This window comes from Oreochromis niloticus, linkage group LG1, assembly GCF_001858045.2.
Source record: "Oreochromis niloticus isolate F11D_XX linkage group LG1, O_niloticus_UMD_NMBU, whole genome shotgun sequence".
In the NCBI taxonomy this organism is placed as follows: domain Eukaryota; kingdom Metazoa; phylum Chordata; class Actinopteri; order Cichliformes; family Cichlidae; genus Oreochromis; species Oreochromis niloticus.
Genome location: NC_031965.2, coordinates 574,733 through 592,403, shown reverse-complemented (window position 1 = coordinate 592,403; position 17,671 = coordinate 574,733). Strand labels below are relative to the sequence as shown.

Below are 17,671 nucleotides of genomic sequence, written 5' to 3'. Positions count from 1 at the left end.
CTCCCCTACCCATCTCTCAAACACCATCATAAAGTTCGCGGATGACACCACAGTGGTTGGACTCATCTCAAGGGGGGATGAGTCGGACTACAGAGATGAGGTCAACAAACTGACTGAGTGGTGTTCAGTTAACAACCTCCAACTGAACACCACGAAAACTAAAGGACTTATCTTGGACTTCAGGAAGGGCAGAGCAGACCCGGTCCCACTTTACATTCACGGGAACCGTGTGGAGAGGGTACACTCCATGAGGTTTCTGGGCGTGCAGATCTCTGATGATCTCTCCTGGACTGCAAATACCACGGCGGTGGTAAAAAAGGCCCAGCAGCTTCTCCACTTTCTGAGAGTGCTCAGGAGGAACAACCTGGAGGAGAGGCTGCTGGTGACATTCTACAGAGCCACCATAGAGAGCATCCTAACGTACGGCATAACAACATGGTATGCAGGGTGCTCAGCTGCAGACAGGAAAGCACTGCAGAGGGTCATCAACACAGCCCAGAAGATCACTGGCTGCTCTCTGCCCAGCCTGGAGGTCATTGCAAACTCTCGGTACCTCAGCAGAGCTGGCAATATCATCAAGGACTACTCTCACCCCAGCAATCAACTGTTTGAACTATTACCGTCAGGCCGACGGTACAGGTCACATAAAACCAGGACAAACAGATTCAGGGATAGCTTCTTTCCCAGAGCTATCACCATAGTAAATAAGAACAAAAACAATTGAACCTGCTTAGCTATATCATACTGTCACTGTCATTATATTATGCTGCTATTCATACTGTCATTATATTAATGCTGCTATCCTGTATATATCGTACTTACTATTGTTTGTTTTATTGTACCTTTTATATTTTACATTTATATTTATTATTGTATTTTGCACCAAGGGAGTGGCACTCCAATGTCGTTGTACCCTGTACAATGACAATAAAGGCTATTCTATTCTATTCTGTTCGTTTGACTTTGGGACCTGAAGCAGACGGAGTTTAGGACCCAGATTACTCCATGAGGCTCCAGACTACGGTAGCCGTAATGCTCCGACCATCCATCAAGCGATGCGGCTTCGTAGCTTAGCAAAAAACATTTTGACAGATTTTTGAGCCCGTGTACCACATAAAATCGGTTCGAGTCAGTAAGCACAACCAGAATTCATACATAAGTCGCACTGTCGATTTTTGAGAAAATTAAAGGATTTTAAGTGTGCCTTATAGTGCGGAAAATAAGGTATACCGTTCAAATAATGCTGTTGATACATATATGGTATTAGCCATTTATGGTTAGATTCTCACTTCCACAGCTATTGTGTCACATTATTGTCTCCCCAAAACCACTTTGTTTTGTTTTATGTTTTTTGTTGAGTTTTTTGTGCTTTTGCAGCATTTTTCTATTTGCAGATATTTTTTTTAAGTTGCAGTGCATTTGGCATTTCAGGGACACCAAAGTTTAATGACATGTGGTGAAAAAGTTCACCAGATTAAATGAAATGAGTGTTCACTCAGCGACTGCTGGACTGAAAAACATCATTGTCACAAATGTCCATCCATCCATCCATTCGCTTCCGCTTATCCTTGTCAGGGTCGCGGGGGGCGCTGGAGCCTATCCCAGCTGTCATAGGGCGAGAAGCGGGGTACACCCTGGACAGGTCGCCAGTCTGTCACAGGGCTAACACACAGGGACAGACAACCATTCACGCTCACATTCACACCTAGTGGCAATTTGGATTATCCAATTAACCTATCCCCTCAAACTGCATGTCTTTGGGCGGTGGGAGGAAGCCGGAGTACCCGGAGGGAACCCACGCAAACACGGGGAGAACATGCAAACTCCACACAGAAAGACCCTGGCCTGATGGTGGAATTGAACTCAGGACCTTCTTGCTGTGCGGCAACAGTGCTAACCACCGTGCGACCATGCTGCCCACAAATGTTCATTTAAAAACACAAATGTTCATTTAGATGTTTTTTTTATTATCCTCATTTTTTGGCAGACTCTGGTTGTAAACATCTCAGAGAGAGAAGATACCTGAACAAACACCTTTAACACCTGGAGTATGAATGTTAAAGGAATCCATACTGCCCGCAGAGTTATGTGTTATTAAATTTACAGCAAACACATGTGGCAGGATGAATGTTATTCCTCGGTTCAACCCACTTTCAGCCTGGCGCATTAGGGGGCGCTAGTATAAATAGTGGCCATTTGAGCATTCCTGGATCGCTTACCTGTGATCTCCTTTTTGGTCACCTGACTTCCCTTTGGTGTTGCAGAGATCATTTGCAGGTTACCCTTCTGAAGCCACCATCGCGGCTGGTAGGTGTTTACTCATTGTAGGGTGTGTACATTACCTTACTTGCTGGTAAACGGATATTGTTTGTAGATCGTAGCTGTAGAAGCCTCCTTTGAGCCATTCTGCTCATGTTTTATGACACGGCTTACTCGGTACGTAATTCAATTTTGTCACTATCTCTGCCTTTTTATTGTTCTTTTATAGTAATTACTTATTATGCTTTGCAGGAAGTTTGGGCCTTAGTTTTACACCACGCTATGCTAACTGAAGTGCTGCTGCTCTGCTCTGCTTTGCTTTTACCGTCTGTTCCTGTTGCGAGGTTACTTTTCCTGCTGCTGCCAGCCTTTTAAAGTGGACGTCAGCGTGGACAGCAGCCATATGCATGCCGGTGATGGGAGTCAGCTGGCGTGCATATTGACTGACCGGATGATTAACTTATAGTCGTGCAGACGACAAGTTGGAGCAATACGGCGATTCCGCTTGCTCCAGATTTTAGAGTTTTATCTAGATCGTATGTTGTTTTTCTGCTGTTTAGATTTGTAGTTTGGATTTTTGTTACGCCACTGGTGGGAGGCCCTTTTTCTAGCTGTAGATCACCAGTGTGGTCCTGCAGTTGGGTTATCCCCCAGCGCTGCATATTAGTTTTATTGTAATATATTAAAATTTTCTTTGTTTCTTTTATTCAGATGCGGAGTGCCGACGTGGAGGAGACTAGGGTGCCTTGGTGGTGGGATCCTTTGAGTGTACACACCTGCCTTGTTTAGTTTATTAGTGTGAGTGTGTGATAGTGTGCTGCACTTGTGTCTTGGTGTGTTTTCTTCTTTCTTTCTTTTTTTTTTGAGTTTGTGCGTGGCATCCCTGCCCCTCCACCGTTAAGCCTCGGCTCTGAATACCTTTTTTAAGCATATTTGTACATTGATATTTATGATTGTGCTTTTATATGTTGTTTTAAATAAGTATTAATAAATTGTCAAACTGTTTTATCATTGAACCCCATCTCTGTACTGAGTATAACGAACCTAACTGCCTTTTGGTGATTAGTGTTACTTCCAGTATTCTCTGGGTGAAATTCCCAGGGTGGCGTTGTCTTTTAAACTGTGACGAGTATTTACTTTATTCCCACCTCGTGCTGCCACAAACTTGGCGTTTGTCGACAGGATATACTCTTTAAAAACAGAGACGTGTGTTCCTTTTTTTATTTTTTTATTATCTGGTGTAACGTAAACTGTTTTTTAAATTTATTTTGTACAGGATAAAAGCAAAGCAGCAGCTACTTTGGTGTGGGTTTCCACAGCTGTGTTACAGAGATGGAGGAAGAGTTACAGGAACTCAGGGACTTGATTGCGCAGCTAAAAGCAGACAATGAGAGGCTGCGTCAGGAGAGGGCTGTTGGGTCAGGTACAAGTGCTACACCTTCTACTTCAACTGCATCATCTGTTAACCCCCCAACTGCTAGTGTCCCTGTAGCAGAGAGACTAGTTTTTGTGCCCCGTGACAGAAAATGCCCTATATTTAGAGGAAGATCAGGTATAGGGTTGAATGAATGGTTGGAGGAAATAGAAGCTTGTGCTAGGGCGCGTCATTTGTCTGTGGCTGATAAAGCGTTTTTCCTGTTTGACCACCTGGAAGGGGAAGCGCGTGAGGAGATCAAATATCGCTCTAGTGCAGAGAGGACTGATAATCACTAAGATAATCACTATATTGCAAGCACTATGTAGCATTGCAGGAAGCTTTCTTCTCTAGAAAACAGCAGGAAGGTGAGACACTGCAAGAGTTTTCCCTCGCCCTCTTGGGTCTTATGGAAAAAGTTAAATCGAGTGCCCCTAATGCCATGCCCAATGAAGATGTTTTATTAAGAGATCAATTTGTTGAACAGGTCTTAGACAGTACGTTGCGGCGGGAGTTAAAGCAGCTAGTAAGGTGGCAGCCAACCCTGACATTGCTGGAGATTAGAGGGGAAGCTATTAGGTGGGAACGTGAAGGGTTGCCTCGTGGCGTTAGACATAGGAGCAGTTCTGTCCCTTCTGTCTATGGCATTCAGTATGGGGTCCATAGTGGTCCTTCAGGAATAGCCCAGTCCACCCATCTGTCCGAGATGAGTGAGATGAAGGAATCGTTAAAGTGCCAGCAGGAGCAACTTAATCAGCTCACTCAGAGCATTGCTCGATTGCAGGGCCCCCATCGAATGTCTCGCTCAGGACGGAGCGATTCCATTATATGCCGACGTTGTCAGCAACCTGGACATTTTGCTCGGGAGTGTGATGGGGAACGTGTTCCTCGTTCCCGGCCTCCTTCGCAGGCCCCTCTGCATAATCGCAGGCACTCTCCTTTAAATATGGCTTCGGAAAACTACCACCCCCCCGTATTGCTGAGCCACAGTTCGGGTGGGGTGTCTATTGGCTCAAGGGTTGTTTCTAATGGTCCAGAGGCAGTCTCCAAATTAATTTCATCCTGTCCGCATATAGATGTGGACATGGGCGGCATAAAAGTATCGTTTGGTTGATACGGGGTCCATGGTGTCCACCATTACTGAAAGCTTTTTCCGCCAGCATTTTGAGTCCTGGGGTCAAGAGCGTCTCCAAGCTTGTCATTGGTTGCAGCTTAAAGCGGCTAATGGTTTGTCCATTCCCTACCTTGGCTATATAGAGCTAGGTGTAGAGCTCTGTGGTAAGTTTATTCCACAGTGTGGTGTGTTGATCGTTAAAGATCCTCCAGGTGCAGGACCTTCTACGGTTCCGGGTGTATTAGGGATGAATGTGATTCGGAAGTGTTACCACAAGCTTTTTGGGCAATATGGTGAAGCATTATTTAGTTTGGGCTCTGTCACAGAGGCCCCTAAACCCCTTGTGCATGCACTGCAAAAGTGCCATGATGTTAGTACAAGAACCCCACCGGATTTGTCTGGCCATGTGAGAGGTAAGCGAGCATGTTGCATTCCAGGTGGTGTAATGAAAATAGTGGCCGCCACCTGTTCTGAGCAATATTCAGGTGCCACCGTGTTATTTGAACCCAATGATGTTAATTTGCCTGCTGGACTTCTAGCGTCCCCTGCATTGGTTCGAGTGGTTAGAGGTACTGCATATATACCAATTCAATTTCTTTATCGTCCCACAAGAGGAAATTGGTTTAGCAGCAGGATAAAAATAAACAGAACAATACTATAAAATAATAATAACAATAATAATGATAGAAAGTTCAAGGACAATTATTTGCCATTAAGGAGACGCAGTAGGGATAAAAGAGACCTGGAGTCTTTTAGTCCTCCTCGGAGGTACTCTAAAACGGCGGCCGGAAGGCAACAACTCAAACTCACTGTGAAGTGGATGGTTCACACAATTAATAATAGAATGAGCCTTTCTAAGCACATTTCTATTGTAAATGGCCAAAAGTCCATCTTGCCAGCGCCCTGAAATTTTGCTAGCAGTTTTTACCAGAAGTCCCAACCGATTTTTATTCTTTACCGTCAGGTTACCAAACCAGGCAGCGATACAAAAAGACATCACAGATTCGATAAAACTTCTATAAAACAAGGACAACATCTCAGACGAGACATTAAAAGTAGAGATGGACCGATCCGATATTATGTATCGGTATCGGTCTGATACTGACCTAAATTGCTGGATCGGATATCGGCGAGAAATAAAAAATGTAATCCGATCCATTAAATATCAAAAAAGCACCTCACAAAACTTGCTACACGGCGTAACTCGGCTCATAACCGTAGCACGTTGGAGCAGTGTGCGTCACGTGATAGAGCGGCTGTGTGTATTTGGAGCCTCAACCAGCATTTCATCTCCGAGGAAGTTATCCCAGAGAGAAGTAAAGCAAGTGTGTAAGTTCATCTCTGAATGTTAGTAAAGCATTCCCACGTTAAGCTTAACAACCGATATATGGAGCGACTGCCTCTTCCTGTTGCTACTTCAATCGTGAAACTGCTTAATGATCAGCTGATCGGCTTTTCTGTCGTGAGTCCGTCTCTCTTGTTTGTTTTTGGCCCACTTTGCACCAGAAAGAGGAAACCAGCGGCTGAACAACAGCAGCACGTTTAAGCTTGATAAGCTGTTGTTAGAATGTATTTAATATTACTTTCTACACCAGGATCCTTTTCTACGTAGCTGACGGCTGGTAACTGTGCAGGGGCGGATCTAGCAAAGTGTAGCCAGGGGGGCCGATAGGGCATGAACAGGGAAAAGGGGGCACAAAGACATACTTTTCTTTCTTATTCTCATTTAAAATGTCTCACTTTTAATAAATAATTATCTGAATCTTACACCCAAAGTTTTAATCTGATGTAAAATGTATAGAAGTCCATTACTGTATATAGTAACTGTTAAGTCTAATATACCCTAGTAAGCTATAGTACTTTTTCCTTTGGGAAGGTACCATCTGTGCAGTCTGCAATTCTGTTGAAGAAAGATGTTGAATCTATTTAATTATTCTTGAAAAAATAATTTAATTCTGTGCATTTTTTTTCACCCTGCATCAAATTAAAGTTGATTACGTTGATTAAGCATCATGAGGTGGGGGGTGGGGGGTGGTTCCCTATTTTCTTTTGCTGGCAGTTTGCAACCCTATTAGTTAGGTTGCTTAATATTTCTGCTAAGTACTCTTTAAAATACCAGAATAGGAAGGATGGAGCAGGTTTAAGTTTATTAGATTGATCAGTGTTGCTGAACTATGAAATATTTTGGGTGCAGTGTATTTTTTACATACAGATATAACAGAATAGCTTTAGTGTTGTTGTTTATTTAAACTTGAGTATGAACGTATACAAAATGCAGCAAGATATTAAAAAACAGTTTTATTGATTAAAAAACACACTATATCGGATTCATATCGGTATCGGCAGATATCCAAATTTATGATATCGGTATCGGACATAAAAAAGTGGTATCGTGCCATCTCTAATTAAAAGATCTCATTTTCCTTAAAAAGAACAGTCTTTGTTGAACTTTTTTAGTAGTGGCATCAGCATGAGATTCAAAACACAGTTTATGGTCAAGTACCACACCTAGATATTTATAACTCTCAACTATCCCAATATCGGCAGTTTTATTGATAGTAGGTGATGAGCTATAAGAGGACGTCCTAAAATCAATAATCATGTCTTTAGTTTTTGACACATTAAGTGAAAGGAAGGACTCATCACACCAATTCACAAAATCATCTACAACCTGTCCATGGCCTGACTCATCCCCCACTAGAAGACTGACGATCACTGTGTCGTCAGCAAACTTCAGGATGTGTCTGTTCGTGAAATTGCTACGACACTCATTTGTGTACAGAATGAACAGAAGGGGAGAGAGCCAACAACCCTGGAGTGATCCAGTAGAGGAGAGCACATCAGAAAATACATGATTCACCCTCACACATTGTGACCTATTGGTCAGAAAGTCTGTCACCCAGCCGACCAGACTAGTGTCAAGCTTAAAATGATTGTAAAGCCTGTCAGCAAGTAAGAGGGGTTGAATTGTATTAAATGCAGATGAAAAGTCAGCAAATAATAATCTTGCATGGGTGTGGGGGTCCTCAAGATGCTTATACAAGAGATGCAGGAGTGTGACAACAGCGTCCTCCACACCTCTCCCTGCTCTATAGGCAAACTGGAAGGGGTCAAGATGGTGTTCAACCTGCATTAAAATCTCCTTCTTAATTATCTTCTCAAATGTCTTCATCACTAAAGAAGTCAGAGCCACAGGCCTAAAATCATTCAGTGCCTTAGGAGAACTGCCCTTAGCAACAGGAACAATAATAGCATGTTTCCAAATCTTAGGTACTGTCTGTAGCTCTAAAGAAAGTGAGAAGATATAGTGAAAAATCCCACTCAGCTGATCAGCACAAGTTCTCAGTACCTGTCCACAGATGTTGTCAGGTCCAGGACTCTTGCTTTTGGTGTGTCTAAAGAGATTAGCTACCCCCCTCTCATCGATACAAATTGATGGGGGAGTGATAGTCTTTTCCCTCAGTGTGCTGGTCTGCCTAGAACAGTCATAGTTCTCAAAACGAAGGTAAAAACTGTTAAGACTGTCTGCCAGATGTTTGTCAGAGGTAAACCCCTCTAAGGTAATGCTACTTTTACATTTCGTGTGTAGCCCTGCCATTGTTTTCATGCCAAGCTCTTTTGAGGTTGTTACTGCTGAGTTCTGCCTCAATCTTATTTCTGTACCTCATCTTGGCAATCTTTATTGCAGCCCTCACCTCCTTCCTCGATATTCTCACAGTGGGAATGTCTCCCTCGTTAAAAGCAATTTTCCTTTTAAGAATCAGATCCTTAATATCTTTAGAGAGCCACGGTTTGTTATTAGGGAAAGTCTTAGATTCTCTGACTGGAATCACAGAGTCTTTGCAAAAAGAGATGTAGCTACACACCACATCAGTGAGTTCATCCAAATCAGAAGTGCTCTCTTGAAACAAGGACCAGTCAGTGCAATCAAAACACCCCTGAAGGGCAACACAACTGTCTTTTGTCCAGACATTAGTCCGCTTCACACAGGCCTTCTCCCTCCTAATCACAGATCTGTAAGCAGGGAGGAGGTGAATAACACTGTGATCCGAAGAACCTAGCGCAGGTCCAGCCACAGACTTATATGCCCCCTTAATTGGTCCATAACACAAATCCAGCGTTTTGTTATGCCTTGTAGGACAAGTGACATATTGAAAGAAATTGTTCAGTGATTTCTTAAGATTACAATAGCTAAAATCACCAAGAATAAAATTAGGAGCATCCGGTGAGAGAGTCTGCAGATTGTGTACCACTTTAAAAATGGCGTCAGCAGCAGCTTTAACGTCAGCTTTAGGATGAATGTAAACAACAGTGACAAAAATTTGAGGGAACTCCCTCGGTAAGTAAAAAGGCCTGACAGATACTGAAAGGAGCTCGATGTCAGGAAGACACAACCGCTCCCGCACAGTAAAATTATTACACCAGCCCTGGTTGATATACAAACATACCCCTCCTCCGTGAGATTTGCGTGTTACTCCACAGTTCCGATCCAATCTGACAGGGGTCCCAAAGCCGCTGATTCGCAGTGAAGTGTCACTGTCCATATCGGTCAGCCATGTCTCGGTAAGCGCGATCAGACAAGCCTCACTGTATTCCCGTAGATGAAGCACATTTCCTTGTAATTCATCCGTTTTGTTCCTAAGAGATTGGACATTGGCCAGAATCATAGAAGGCAGAGGAACACGATTCTTCCTCCGAAGTTTTCTTACACGCTGACGCACGCCGCCTTTCTTTCCGCGTTTTCTCAAGCAGCGGGGCTTTCCAAAATTAGTCTTTGACCGGGCAAATAAATCCTCACCAAGAATCACATCTCTCCGAGCAATAGAAGAGTCGTACATAGACAAACAGGACCACCATAATCCAAGTAGTTCTTCGCATGTATAAGTGATTGTCAGTGAGAGTGAATGACTCCAGGTGAATATCGCCAACAACAATAAAACTAAGGTGTAGAAGATCTCCATCTCGGCAAAAAGTTAAAACCACGGTTAAGAACAGAGTTAAAACAAAAAGAGAAAGGAAAAAGAGAAAAGAGAAAGAAAATGCCAATAAACACCTGCTGCAGGTCGCCACAAGAGCAGCGCCCTCTAAACCGTGACTCTCACCATGGTTTGCATGGTTTCCTGCAGGCCTCAACTATCCCAGTTGTTAATGTAGGGACCACGGCGGTTTTGCTTCATCCCAGGACCGTTATGGGGACCCTGGAGGATGTTTACGTGGTCAGTTTGCCTGCTGGTGTGATAGAAATACCCCCAAACGTAGCAACAATGGCCTCTCACACCGCGACTCCTACTGTGCAGGATCAGATGGCAGGAATTGATTTGTCTAAACTGTCAGCAGAGGAACAGGGACAGGTGAGGTCTCTCCTTAAGAAATACAGCTCGGTCTTTTCTGCTCATGACACTGATTTGGGTTGCACTAATTTGATCTCCCATGACATTCCACTCTTAGATGATATCCCCATGCGGCAGCGTTATAGGCGCATCCCCCCTTCAGAGTATGAGGTTGTGAAAGAGCATATTAACCAGTTACTAGGGGCCAAGGTGATTAGAGAGAGTAGCAGCCCCTATGCTTCTCCCATTGTGCTCGTTAAGAAAAAGAATGGCAGCCCGCGCATGTGTGTTGATTATCGGCAATTGAACAACAAGACAAGGAAAGATGCATTCCCCCTGCCGCGCATTGAGGAATCCCTAGATGCGCTGACTGGTGCCCATTGGTTTTCCACCATGGATTTAGCCAGTGGCTACAATCAGGTCCCAGTTACGGAAGAGGATAGGCCCAAGACTGCCTTCTGTACTCCTTTTGGCCTATTTGAGTGGAACCAAATGCCATTTGGGCTCTGTAATGCCCCTAGCACCTTCCAGAGATTAATGCAACGCCTTTTCGGTGATCAACAGTGCCAGTCTCTGCTTCTCTATCTTGATGACATTGTAATCTTCTCATCAACAGTACAGCAACATCTTGAGCGGCTGGATGTGGTGCTAGGTCGGCTTCAGCAGGAGGGTTTGAAAGCAAAGCTTGACAAATGTGCCTTTTTCCAGCGGGAGGTTTGCTACTTGGGCCACGTCATCTCCGATCAGGGTGTCTCCACGGACCCTAGCAAGGTTGAAGTGGTGGCTAACTGGCAGCCTCCTAAGACTGTTTCAGAACTGCGGTCCTTTCTTGGGTTTGCCAGCTATTATCGCCATTTTGTAGAGGGTTTTGCCAAGTTGGCGGCACCTCTGCATAGACTGGTGGCAGAGTGGGGAGGCAGAAAATCAAAGAAGAGGTCAGAGCATGGTGTAATGGAGAACTGGACTGCAGAGTGTGCTCAAAGTTTTGAGGCATTAAAGACTAAACTGACAACAGCACCAGTGCTTGCTTATGCAGATTTCTCTTTGCCTTTTATCTTAGAAGTGGATGCCAGTCATGGCGGCCTAGGGGCGGTGCTCTCCCAGGAGCAGGGAGGTAAAGTGAGGCCAATAGCCTATACCAGTCGGGGTTTGAGGCCTACTGAGCGCAATATGCTAAATTATAGCTCAATGAAGCTGGAGTTTTTGGCACTTAAGTGGGCCATGACTGAGAAGTTTAGAGAGTACTTGTTGGGCCACAAGTGTATTGTTTACACTGACAACAATCCTCTTAGTCATTTGTCTTCTGCTAAACTTGGGGCTACTGAACAGCGCTGGGTAGCTCAGCTCGCTTCATTTGACTTCACCTTAAAGTACAGGTCAGGAAGGAGTAATAAGAATGCAGACGCTTTATCTCGTCAGCATCTGCCCAATCCTCAGGAAATTAAAGCCATGCTCCCTGGTACAGCCTTGCCTGAACCTCTTCAACAAGCCTTGCAGCTGGGACCAGCTGAGGTATCTCAAGCTGCCATTACAGTTTTGCCCCATCTCACTACTCCTGATCTTCATACCCTCCAACAGGTCGACCCAGTGATAAAATAGATCCTGGTGTCCTGGAGACGGAAGCAGCGACCTAGCTTCGAGGAGCGGCAGCAGCTTGCCCCACCTGTTCTGGTGCTGCTACGACAATGGGATCGTCTGATTGAAAGGGATGGAGTTCTGTCTCGTCAGGTTTATCGCCCTGACAGTGCCGAGGTGGTACTTCAGCTTTTGCTGCCTACTGCACTAATTGAGCAGGTGCTGACTCATGTTCATCAGGAGCACGGCCATCAAGGTGTGGAAAGGACCCTAGCGCTTCTCTGCTCACGGTGCTACTGGCCAGGTATGTCTGCTGAGGTAGCTCACTGGTGTCAGACATGTGAACGTTGCCAAGTTGCAAAAGACACCCAACCAGCAGCTCAAAGTTTCATGGGACATTTGTTGGCTTCTCGACCAAATGAAATCATGGCCATTGATTACACCCTGCTTGAACCCTCCCAGAATGGGCTGGAGAACGTCTTGGTAATGACTGATGTTTTTAGCAAGTATACATTGGCTGTCCCCACTCGTGACCAATGTGCTGCTACAGTGGCCCAGGCTCTCGTAACTGAGTGGTTCTCAAAGTTTGGTGTACCTGCGCGTATTCATTCTGATCAGGGTCGTAACTTTGAAAGCTCCCTGATCCAGCAGCTCTGCAAGTTTTATGGTATTGAGAAGTCCCATACTACTCCTTATCATCCGGCTGGAAATGGTCAGTGCGAACGTTTTAATAGGACTTTGCACAATTTGCTGCGGACCCTGCCAGTATCCAGGAAAAGAGACTGGAATGTATGTTTGCCCCAGCTACTCTACTGCTATAACACCACTCCCCACCAGGCTACTGGGGAAACTCCATTCTTATTGATGTTTGGGCAAGAACCCAGTTTGCCAGCGGACTTTCTGTTGGGCAGAGTACCGGACCCCATCAGTGGAGATGTGCACGAGTGGATTCAGGAGCATAAAGCCCGGCTACAGGTTGTACATGAAGGAGCCAAGGAACGACTGCAACTGGCTGCTGACCGCAGAAAGAGGCACCATGATAAAAATGTGAAAGAGGCACCATTGAACGACGGGCAGTTGGTGTTCCAGCGTGATTTGAGTGGAAGAGGGAGATGTAAAATCCAAGATCGATGGAAACCAGCAGTATATAGAATCCTGAAGGCACCTAAAGGAGGTGGGGCAGTATATACCATTGCACCTGCAGATGATCCTAGCAGCGTGAAGCATGTTCATCGTACCTTGTTGAAGGCTGTGGTAATGGCAGCTACACCATCAGAAGGGCCTGCTCCGAGCAGTAGCCCACATGGCCCACAAATATCATTCCCAGAACCAGAACATGACTCATCAAGTGACAGTGACCTGCTATTCCTGAGCGTAGGAGCTCCTCAAGTAAATGTTTCACCATCTTACAGCCCAGTGGCAGTGATTCCAAGTAGCTCTGAGTTGTTGCTCTTACCAGAAGACCGGCTTTCCGCCGTTCCAGCCACTTGTACAGCTACTCCGAGTGCAGCACCAGTTCCATCTTGCTCTCTTCCTGTTCCCACTATGAGCTCTGATACAAGAAATATGGTGGTGCGAAGAACAACACGGTCCACGGCTGGCCAGCATTCAAACATCCATCATCTCCCAAGACCAACAGGGGAGGTGGCACAAGGGGCTGCAAACTCTATTTCTGAGCTTAAGGTACATGCTGTCTCTGCATGTTTTTAGGCCTTGGGATTAACCTGGGTGTCCTTGTAATCCATCGTCGGGGAAACGATGCAAAAAGGAGGGGTAGATTGTGGCAGGATGAATGTTATTCCTCGGTTCAACCCACTTTCAGCCTGGCGCATTAGGGGGCGCTAGTATAAATAGTGGCCATTTGAGCATTCCTGGATCGCTTACCTGTGATCTCCTTTTTGGTCACCTGACTTCCCTTTGGTGTTGCAGAGATCATTTGCAGGTTACCCTTCTGAAGCCACCATCGCGGCTGGTAGGTGTTTACTCATTGTAGGGTGTGTACATTACCTTACTTGCTGGTAAACGGATATTGTTTGTAGATCGTAGCTGTAGAAGCCTCCTTTGAGCCATTCTGCTCATGTTTTATGACACGGCTTACTCGGTACGTAATTCAATTTTGTCACTATCTCTGCCTTTTTATTGTTCTTTTATAGTAATTACTTATTATGCTTTGCAGGAAGTTTGGGCCTTAGTTTTACACCACGCTATGCTAACTGAAGTGCTGCTGCTCTGCTCTGCTTTGCTTTTACCGTCTGTTCCTGTTGCGAGGTTACTTTTCCTGCTGCTGCCAGCCTTTTAAAGTGGACGTCAGCGTGGACAGCGGCCATATGCATGCCGGTGATGGGAGTCAGCTGGCGTGCATATTGACTGACCGGATGATTAACTTATAGTCGTGCAGACGACAAGTTGGAGCAATACGGCGATTCCGCTTGCTCCAGATTTTAGAGTTTTATCTAGATCGTATGTTGTTTTTCTGCTGTTTAGATTTGTAGTTTGGATTTTTGTTACGCCACTGGTGGGAGGCCCTTTTTCTAGCTGTAGATCACCAGTGTGGTCCTGCAGTTGGGTTATCCCCCAGCGCTGCATATTAGTTTTATTGTAATATATTAAAATTTTCTTTGTTTCTTTTATTCAGATGCGGAGTGCCGACGTGGAGGAGACTAGGGTGCCTTGGTGGTGGGATCCTTTGAGTGTACACACCTGCCTTGTTTAGTTTATTAGTGTGAGTGTGTGATAGTGTGCTGCACTTGTGTCTTGGTGTGTTTTCTTCCTCTTTTTTTTTGAGTTTGTGCGTGGCATCCCTGCCCCTCCACCGTTAAGCCTCGGCTCTGAATACCTTTTTTTTAAGCATATTTGTACATTGATATTTATGATTGTGCTTTTATATGTTGTTTTAAATAAGTATTAATAAATTGTCAAACTGTTTTATCATTGAACCCCATCTCTGTACTGAGTATAACGAATCTAACTGCCTTTTGGTGATTAGTGTTACTTCCAGTATTCTCTGGGTGAAATTCCCAGGGTGGCGTTGTCTTTTAAACTGTGACGAGTATTTACTTTATTCCCACCTCGTGCTGCCACACACAGATCCAAACAAATCATGACCATTGAGCAACCTACCCTCAGTAAATGAATCTGAGTATTCCTGGAAATAATAACTGGGCCCAATTAAAGCTGAAATTATAATGTAGTGTATTCACTTCCACACGATTCCTACCAGCTTGTGTTTGAACTACGTGTTGTACAGTAAGCTGTCCTGCAGAAATAACTTTTAATATTTTATAATGGGCACATACCTACAGCAGTTTTAATATTGAAGGATGTAAAATAGTCACTTATTCACATATATTTTCTTATTCCAACTCTCATTTTTCAATGCGGAACCCACAAGAAATATTGATTGTATTTCAATGGACTAGGAATCGATACACAATGGATATAAGACAGATATAAGATCACTTGAAGCAAAAACACTTCAAATGTATATAGTTTTAGCAGCAAGCTTTTTTTGTCCTGCTCCACCTCAGTGCAGTGTTTGATGCTGTAAATCATAGTGTTTTATTACAGACAATAGAGCATGCTGTAGGCATTAAAGGTACTGTGCTACAGTGGTTTATTAAATCAAATCTGTCTAATAGACTGGTTTTCTTCATATACTAATGTTAATTATGGAGTTTCACAGCAATCTATGACCAATTACATGATACATGTTTCCCTTAGGCAGTATCATTAGAAGGCACAGCATACATATGCAGATGATGCCCAGCTTTTTCTACTCATGAAGCCAGATAGTTCACACCAATTAGTTAGACAGCAGGAATGTTTTAGGCATAAATTACTTTGATTTGAAACATGTACGTGTGACAAATATACAAATAAGAAATCAGGAAGGGAGCAAATACTTTTTCGCAGTATTTGTTATGGATGGAGTGATAAATATCACAACAGCACTCCAGTTATGTTGACGTTTGTGGACGTTTTACAACACCGTGGTGGTGTCTGCTATCTTTTATGCTGTGGTCTACTGGACTGGTGTAATGGCAGAGAGGGACAGGGGGAAACTCAACAAACTGGTCAGGAGGGCCAGCTCTGTCCTGGACTGTCCGCTGAAGTCCATCGAGCAGGTTGGGGAGGAGAGGATGTTGTCTAACCTAACATCCATCACGGACATCACCTCCCACCCCCCGCATGAGACTGTACGAGCACTGAGCAGCTCGTTCAGCAGTGGACTTTTACACCCACAGTGTAGGAAGGAGCGCTGCTGCAGGTCATTCTTACCAGCAGCTGTTAGACTCTATAACACAGTTTAACATCCTTTGGTCATCTTACTCAGCTTGTTTGTTTCATTCATTATATTATATTATATTATATTATATTATATTATATTATATCTGGATATTCCATATCTAGATGCTCATTATTGTGATGAAGCTTGCAAAGGAGGAAGATGACGTAGAAGCCAAGCAGCAAATGACTGATTGCGTGGTTTTGGTCTGTCTGAAGTCAGATGGTCCACAGCTCCGTGTTCTTTGGTGGGGCTGTCAGAAACAAACAAAATACCCTCAGAGCATAAAAATGTTATTTCTTCTTCTGGTAGATGTGGATTAAAATTAATGAAACTATTTTACTGCGGGGTGAAATAAGCATGAAATACTGTACAACTATCCAGCTAAGATCATACCTGGAACAACTGTGGAGCATTGTGATCTTAATGTTTCATGTCAATGTGACTGTACTGGGCTAGATGAGAGGCACACAGATACATCAGGGCAAACATTTAGATGTTCTGGTCCATTTAATGCCTCAATGCCACCTTCCAAATCCACAGTGCAGGTCAAGCCCTAACTTGTTTCAGGCTCAAATCACATCTACTGGCTTCAGGACTATAATGGGAAGTAATTTTTAAGCTAGCTGGAAAGCACGGAGTAATGAAATCTTTCTTAGACCAGGTTAACACTTGTAGGAGGACTGCTTGAGCACAGTCAGCTATCAAAGCAGTGACATTTATTGCATTGCATCTTGATAGTATGGAGAATGAAGATAAATAGACCCATTAAGCAGAATATTTGCTAAGTTATGAAGTTTACCCTTCCACCAAGTTTTTCCACATCTGCTTCTCCTTCTGACACCTTTACACGTTGTGGATGAGGGTCAGTTAGAGGAGAGAACAACAGGCCTCACAGCCTTCACAGATGCACAGTAGTCTTTAACCTTTACATCCTCCTGTGTAATACGCTCATACAGAATCCTGTCATTCCTATCAAAATCATACATGATTATACTTTACATTTTCTTCTGATCTAACCCCGTTCAGATTAACTGCTGGATGTCTCACAACTTTTTAGAACTTAACAGACAAAAGATGGAAACATTTGTTGCTGATCCAAAAAGTCAGAAAATTTGTTATATTTATCGTATTTATCATCACTTTCTCTGAAACACAGTAACCAAGTCAGGAACCTTGTCATCATTTTGGAGAGAATGACTTTCTGACACAAAACTAAAGTTAAAATTATTCTCAAGCAGGTTAAACTATCAAAATGCGTTCTCACGTGACAGCTCAGACCCTGGCTGAAGCTGTTGTGCTGGTAGATAACCTGAAGTTTTAACTGGATTTTAGAAGCTTTGAACTTTTCCAATTTAAAGCACATCATTGCTGTGGATCAATACAAGTTCAGTTTTTCACTGGGCATATAATATCGATCCTGGTCAGCTTGTTTTTTTCTGAAATAACTCTGTTATTGTGTGCAGAAAGAAATAATTTATGCTTTCTGAAGAAAACTAGTACATTTAGAAATGCCAAATGCTAAAATCCTTTGCTCTTTAAAAAAATATGACAAAAACTTTAAACTTCATAATGTGTGTGTGTGTGTAGGGGAGGGCTAATAATGACGTCATAATCAATAATAAAACACATATATTTGCTATCAGTACTCTTAAAAGTCTAAGGTAGTTTTCAATAGACTTTAAATGATTTTG

General features: G+C 43.6%; 2 long non-coding RNA genes across 2 annotated transcripts; both read left to right on the top strand.

The window, feature by feature from the left end:
• Positions 1–2,326: 2,326 nt before the first annotated feature.
• LOC112846059 (uncharacterized) lies at positions 2,327–3,058 on the top strand. The gene is made up of 2 exons (XR_003218854.1): positions 2,327–2,436; positions 2,971–3,058. It is a non-coding gene; the product is annotated as an uncharacterized LOC112846059 (long non-coding RNA).
• Positions 3,059–13,683: 10,625 nt separating this feature from the next.
• LOC112846047 (uncharacterized) lies at positions 13,684–14,415 on the top strand. The gene is made up of 2 exons (XR_003218839.1): positions 13,684–13,793; positions 14,328–14,415. It is a non-coding gene; the product is annotated as an uncharacterized LOC112846047 (long non-coding RNA).
• Positions 14,416–17,671: the final 3,256 nt, after the last annotated feature.